Here is an 8,186-nt window from a genome sequence, read left to right as displayed (position 1 = left end):
GTAATTGGTTCCAGGAAAACGACGTAAATCGAATCTAACTGTCTCCAAATCTACTTATCACTAGGAAAGCATTTTAAATAATATATGGTTAATAAAAATCTATTTTAAGCTTACAAACAAATAAATTTTAGTTTTTAATATAGTACAAAAAAAGTAATCTAAATTTACGAATGCGTGTACTGTAAATCCAGTACATACTTGTATATATTTTAATATGATTTTATGTGCTTTAAACGTTTATCTAGTGATATTACGACTTCAATATTTGTGGCGGACAGACGTAAAGTCGAATAAAATGACTTAAACTTGATTTTTATTTTTCCATATACTTTTTTAACAAGCGACGTATAATCGGGAACGACGTAACTCGAAACCGACGTAAGTCGAGGTATGCCTGTATACTGTACCGTAGTGGCGACAGCGCGATCTAGTGACATCTAGCGGTTCGAGGAGAACACTAACACCGCAGACTATGTAAAGCAGGGGTGGCCAAAACGTGGCGCATGCGCCAAACTTGGCGCATTGGACGATTACAAGTGGCGCTTCAGTCGGTTCCGAGCAACATTGCCAGATTTGGCTTCATTGCATACGCAATTCGGTGCAATCGACCTGTTGACTTTTTTTTTCTTTCTTTTGCTTGTACGTTACACGATGTATTCGTGTTCATGTACACCACTGATGTCATATAGAACTATTTTATACAGGTAACTACACTACAACCGCACTTTTCATTGCTTGTTCTGTGGCAAATCTGAATTTTCGTCTTATAAATTGAAATACCTAATTGAGGGGTGGCCGAAATTTTTCTCCGCCCCGGGCTGCTAACACTCACGGTACGCCACTGCGCATCTGAACTCGTCTATCAAAAAATTGGCGCATGGTATGCAAAACGTTGGCCACCCCTGATGTAAAGTCTAACAAAACTTGCAAAAATGAAACGAAATAAATATTTTATCATCTTTTTGTCTTTATTTTATTATCTTAAAACATGAATTATGATTTTATTTAGTAGGAAACATAGATGAATAGTGATTTAATTAAAACCCGTCGTCACGCGCCCAGTCAAATAGAAATTGCAATCCGGTCAATACAACCCCTCGGTCAATCCGGCACCAATTTAAAAAATTAATTAATAAAAATTTAGCGTCGAAAACGAGTATTTAGTATTAACAGATTAACCGATCAAATCAGTGGCCGGCCCAAGGTCCTATGACCTTGGGCCGTCCCGGCTGTCAGAAACAGTTATTGTACGGAAACCGAAGCAAATAGTGCGTTCAAAAATTTTGTTCGTAAACATGGTCGTTTGTAACCCGAGGTTTGACTGTAATTTAGTGTACGATAAGTGCGTTATGGTTGTGGATTAGTTTTAAATATTTTTTAAGCCGCCGGAACATCAATATCATCTTTTGTATAAATTCGATATAAATGGTAAATCATACCAACATTCCTTCCATAGCTGTTTTTCGGTAGGCCAAATAACAAACATTAAAACCTGTGTAAACTGGAATCGCATGGTAACGAATATTTTTTTCCGGTCCGGAAGGTTTCTGTTTTGAACATTTCTTTTATAATAGAAAATCGCTCCGTTCAGAATAATATTTTCCGTTTAGGCTGGTTTCCTTCCCATTCAGGTTTCACCTGTGCAAATCGGAACATGGTTGAACTATGTAATTTAGGAAAAAATAAATTAACTTTAACATAACCAGAAAAGAATAACTTATAAAACCCGAAACGGATAATTAATTATTGTACTGCACAAATATGGGATTCCCACTGCACAATTCAAAATTCTCATTACACATATTTTGTCCAATTGCACGTTAGAATATGCGCTGAGTTTAAGGATGCTGAAAATTTGACGTTCTTGTGTCAACGAATTTATAATCTTAAATTCATCATATTTGCAATTATATCTATTTATGCTATAAAATACAGAGCCGAAAATATTTAGAACAAACTCTTCGATTTCGGTGTAAGACTACGATAAAAAAAATACAGTTGTCCCTTGATAATCCGACAGGTATGGGACCAAAGGTGTGTCAGATTACCAAAAGTGTCCGGATTACCAAAAATAATTACATATTTCGCATTGTTTTGCTAGCAGTAACTTACAATATTCTCTACTCCAACTGTTCGAACAGAACTGCTCACATAAAACACACGAAATGTGTGTCATCGNATTCTTTCATCAGCAAGCGTTTCTGATCGGTTACAAATAAAATAAGCTGTATTTTATTCGTGGTTATATCGTATTAATTGACGTTTACGTAAACATCGATACCACAAACGCCCATTTAGTACTGTTGTTTCTTTAACAATGATATTTAAAGATAAATATTGTGATATAAAAACAAAATAACGGTTGCGATTTTATTATACAACTTCACAATAAATCGCTTATTAAAAATCGGTGTAATTTATATTTTTCAATAAAACTTATAAATACAGTAATTGAAAATTTAAAAAATAAATATTGAACATATAATAAACACGTCTTTTAAGGAACACATAGCACATCATACGTCTTTTGAGGAATTTTATAATTTACTTTAAGTGACATAATTTCCAAAGCTATTATCTGTGCAATGCGATTAGGCGTAACTAAGTTGACACTTGATTATCTCGTAAAACCATTCTTCTACTTTCACTCTTTTTAAATACAGTTCTACAATCGATCAGCCAATAAATCATAAATTTAAATTATTAATTACATTTTATAAATTTTTAAATAATAATGTACGCATTTTCATATGGAATGTACAGTACTGTATATTTTCTGGTGAGCATTGCGTGGGTTTACCTTCGTAGATAGTTTTTTCTGTGTCCTAGATGGCGCGGTCCGCAGTTGGATATAAAAGTCGGGAATTAACCGGGGGGTGTCAGTCCCAGATATGTCTCGTCCCACCCCACCCTGCCACCCCCATTGTGGGCATGGCCGAACATGGGGAAAACCCTCTTAGTACACACAGAGAAAAAATTTAAAAAAAATGAAAAATAATTAAACTTTCAATCTAACGTTAGACAAAATGAAAATTCGATTAAGATTAGTTAAATATACATTTAAATTTTATAAATCATATTCAAAATTACAATGCTTTCCATTTAACTTATCATACACATATTATTATTCATTACATACAATATCTCGTTAAATCAATTTAACCTGTGACAAAATTAATTTAATATTAAATTGTTTATCGTAATTTTAATTTAAAAAGTAATTCAGAGCTGAAATCTTACTCAGTTTTACGTTTTGAGTTGAATAATTTTAGTCATATAATCATGCTGTAAATAGATCTAAAATAGCCTAAATATTTTAATTAAATTATTAAAAATCAGGGCCGTATTCATTAATTCAGAACACGAAGTCAGAATTCTGAGCGGCTTAGTGGACGGAGCTAAGAATATTCTGAGCATCGTTAAACTATTATTCTTTGTCAGCTAGCAAGGAAAAATAATGGACGAAGTTAAAATTATGATTGCAACAGTTGTTAAAATAGTAACCTCTTTATCTTAAAAAAAATTATTTAATATTGTACGAGCAGCGTAACACATTACGCAGTCATAAGCGTAACATTCTTAAAACCGAAGCCAGAAAAACGAGAGGAAGATGTTTTAGTATTTTCTTCATATTTTTTAATGTATAAAACTCATCAGATATTTTTTTAAAAAGAAATTAAGTAACATAATGTTTATCCATTTACTTTAAAAAATTCTAACAGATTTTAAATATATTTTACAATTTTCAATGTGTAAGAACTGCCAAATTACTTTTATATTTTAATTGTGCCCAATTATGTGCGAGAATATGAGGGCACAGGGTCAATTCCTAATTACCACTTACGCGTGAGTTGGTAAAACTCACTCACTTAGTCATTGAATAGCTTTCAGGAGGGCAAATTTCGAGTGGGGAGCGCGTTTGTAAGTCGATAAATGTCCGGGTTTCCGAATAAGATAGATGACAGGTTAACAAAACAAATAAAGGTTTAATGAATATAACTAACAGAGCTAAACACGGTTAAGCTAAGTACGGTTACAAATAACTACTATTTACAACGGGGCTACTCTATAGCAGCTATGCCTATTGCCGTTGAGAGAGAGAGAGTTCTCAGACCGCTCATTATCTCTGTGTGTGGATGGAGAGCTATATGCGACGATCAGTTTCTGTTATGGAAGTAACGGAAGCCCTCTATGTTTTCTACCGTCAAGTCTGTCGGACTGGATCAGACGGGAGACCAAAATGGACACTAGCTCAACAATAATTTCCAGTGTCGATCGCGCCTCGAGCTTTCTTTCTTCTCTTTCTTACAGTTACTATTATGGAGATATTAGCCTTGTCGGCTCTTTCTCCAAATCGATGCGCCTCGAGCTTCCGGTGGCTGTCGCTTTTATAGCATTATGGTGGGAAAGGGGTTACGAGACCGTCATAGGTTGACGATGACTTGCATTCTTTTACGACTAAGTGTCAACTTTCCCACTTGATTGTTGATGCTAAGGTGACATCCGATCCGATACTCTGCAAAAGAGTTTTTTTTCTATCGGGGATATTTACAATTCGAAAAAAACGTTTAACATTGATTTTAAAAATTCCATTAAAATCCGCGGTCTCACATATGCATAAACTACCAACCCTCAAATGTACAAAAATGAGTTGAAGTCACGCATGAATTCAGTATTATTCAATCTTCGTATTATTAAAACAAACCACACAGTTATTCTGTTTAAAAAGCTCAGCGACTAACCCAGTAGATAGTATGTTATATGTATACAGTCGCCCCTCGTTATATCGCGCTTGTCGGGAGACAAAGAAAAAGCACGATAATATATCCGGCAGCGCGATATAACAGAATACTAAAAACTTTAGGCTTAAACTAAACAGATAACACATGCTATGAAATCTCTATCCTGTATTCTTTCATCAGCAAGCGTTTCTGATCGGTTACAAATAAAATAAGCTGTATTTTATTCGTGGTTATATCGTATTAATTGACGTTTACGTAAACATCGATACCACAAACGCCCATTTAGTACTGTTGTTTCTTTAACAATGATATTTAAAGATAAATATTGTGATATAAAAACAAAATAACGGTTGCGATTTTATTATACAACTTCACAATAAATCGCTTATTAAAAATCGGTGTAATTTATATTTTTCAATAAAACTTATAAATACAGTAATTGAAAATTTAAAAAATAAATATTGAACATATAATAAACACGTCTTTTAAGGAACACATAGCACATCATACGTCTTTTGAGGAATTTTATAATTTACTTTAAGTGACATAATTTCCAAAGCTATTATCTGTGCAATGCGATTAGGCGTAACTAAGTTGACACTTGATTATCTCGTAAAACCATTCTTCTACTTTCACTCTTTTTAAATACAGTTCTACAATCGATCAGCCAATAAATCATAAATTTAAATTATTAATTACATTTTATAAATTTTTAAATAATAATGTACGCATTTTCATATGGAATGTACAGTACTGTATATTTTCTGGTGAGCATTGCGTGGGTTTACTTTCGTAGATAGTTTTTTTCTGTGTCCTAGATGGCGCGGTCCGCAGTTGGATATAAAAGTCGGGAATTAACCGGGGGGTGTCAGTCCCAGATATGTCTCGTCCCACCCCACCCTGCCACCCCCATTGTGGGCATGGCCGAACATGGGGAAAACCCTCTTAGTACACACAGAGAAAAAATTTAAAAAAAATGAAAAATAATTAAACTTTCAATCTAACGTTAGACAAAATGAAAATTAGATTAAGATTAGTTAAATATACATTTAAATTTTATAAATCATATTCAAAATTACAATGCTTTCCATTTAACTTATCATACACATATTATTATTCATTACATACAATATCTCGTTAAATCAATTTAACCTGTGACAAAATTAATAAAATTTAATAATTAGGATTAATTAATATTAAATTTACTAAATTATTTTGTTAATTTACTGGTAGATAAAGTAATAATGTATTATAAATCATGTGTACTGTATCCGTATGTGTTATACATCAAATATAACATATAAACAAATTCTATAAAATTATAATCGACTCAATCATATCAAAATTAAATATTTTACAAAATAACTAACTTTTTCTTAGTTATTTACATCATCATAAATTCAATTTTTTGTTAAAAAATAAAATCTTTGAATCTAGGTCTTTACTTAATTAAAACATGATTTTTATATTGTTTCAACAATAATATAAATTGTGTAATTATTGTCTTACCGGGTATATTGTTCGCAGTATCGGCTAAAAGATTGGGTGTTGAGAAGAGTCTTACAATTTCATCTGCTAAAGACGAATTGAATGGATAAAGAGAAGTTGCGTTGATTGAATTTGTCATATTAGAATGAAAAAGAATAAAACTAGTTTTCCAAAGACACTGCACTTCTATCAATTTTACATAAATAAAAGAAACAATCTGGTAATTGTTTTAAAACACGTCGAAAGTAGCATGGAATGTTTTAAGACATCCCATTGGATAGAATTGCATTATGACGTTTTATAACACATATTTTACAAATATGTCATTTTTGATATTTTTTAAAAATTAATTTTCTATTTTACAATATATTTTTGTCGATGGACGAAGGCTTTTTTTACTGTTAAATTAAATGTCATCATTTCATTATGCAAATTTATTAATTAACAAGTTTAAACTAGTCGTAGGAATATGAACTTTAAAATATTCTCACGCTCTGCTTATGACGTCAGGAATTTATGATGTAATACATCTATTACGTCAAATTGTTTCAGTTCAGTGATTTTTACCTTTCCAACTCTGTTATGTTTAACAGAGGGAAAGTATAGCGATCGGTCAAAAAATTACCCCTCCCCTAAGATTTTTACATTTTTGGATTCGGGACCTTAAAACGTTGAGAAATGGAAAAAATAAATAAATAAATTTCGGGTGATTTTTCTATATATATATATATATGGATGTTAGTGTAGGTGAAGTCACGATTTTATTCGCCGTCTTTGAAGCTTAATAACTCTCGTGTTTTTTGTCGAAAATTTCTGAAATTTTGCAAAAGGGTTTATGTATTAGGGGGATTGATTCTAGTAAATTTTGGTGATTAAAGGTCGATGGGGTGGGGGTATACAGAGAGTCGTGTGTATCTCCATTAGGGACGGAGTTAATGTCGACTTTACTCGTTTTTTTACAATTTACATTTTTTTTATAAAACTCATCCCTACCCACAAAACTAAGCTTTTTTTGCCATTTTATAATAGTTAAAAATATAAAGTTTTTAATAAAATATAACAGATGGCGCCACGAAATGTTGCCGGGAAAGTTAAACAACTAGTTGCTGGATTTTTATATTTTTTATTTGTATACCAGCATGGTCTTTAAGCTTGATTTCTGGATTCTCTTGTTAGAATGCTCAGGATATCAAATTTAAATTTAATGAAAGATTTTCAGAAAATGAAACAAATTTCCGGTAATACCATAATATATAATTAAATGAAATAAGATAAATTACAAAATAACTAAGATATATCAAATAAGTCTAAGATCACTGATACGTCACAACTGCCAAGTTCACATTACAAGTTAGAACTTGCAAGTTGTTGAACGAGCAAAGCAGCTTTGGATATGTTTTGCGTGCTATTATAAAAAAATTTAATTATTTTATGATTCAGTTATTTATCTAACCTAAAAGTTTGGAGTAATAAACAAATTTGTTATGTCGTCCTAATCCGACTATTTACCGGAGAATATAACAAATTTGTTTATTAGTCCAAAAACCCTCTTTTAGATGATTAGATAAACAACTGATTAAGCCGTCTAATATTGCTAAATTTAACTATTTTATGATTCTTATTCATTTTTTGATGCCAAAGGCTAAAAGAACCAGGAAATCCATTATGTAGAAATATTTTGAACTTGAAATGAGATTATTTGCTGTTGAAGACTAATACAAAAGATTTCAAAAATTTTTGTTGGATAGTTGTGCCGAAATGGACATGCCGAAGATTTCAATAAGTTTTTTATATTTAGTCTTTAACATTGTAAATTCATTTCGTCTTGAATTGTTTTAATAATTACATTTTTACAAATGAGAATGAGATCATGGTTTGCATCTTTGTAATTTATATAGTGCTATCCTTAAATGCACAGGATGCTATACAAGCGTACATTTACATTTAACTTCATTT

The sequence above is a fragment of the Centruroides sculpturatus genome, unplaced genomic scaffold (assembly GCF_000671375.1).
Source record: "Centruroides sculpturatus isolate CEXI.00-Female unplaced genomic scaffold, Cexi_2.0 scaffold631, whole genome shotgun sequence".
Classification (NCBI taxonomy): Eukaryota; Metazoa; Arthropoda; class Arachnida; order Scorpiones; family Buthidae; genus Centruroides; species Centruroides sculpturatus.
The sequence above is the reverse complement of the archived record's forward strand: the minus strand, read 5'-3'. Positions refer to the sequence as shown.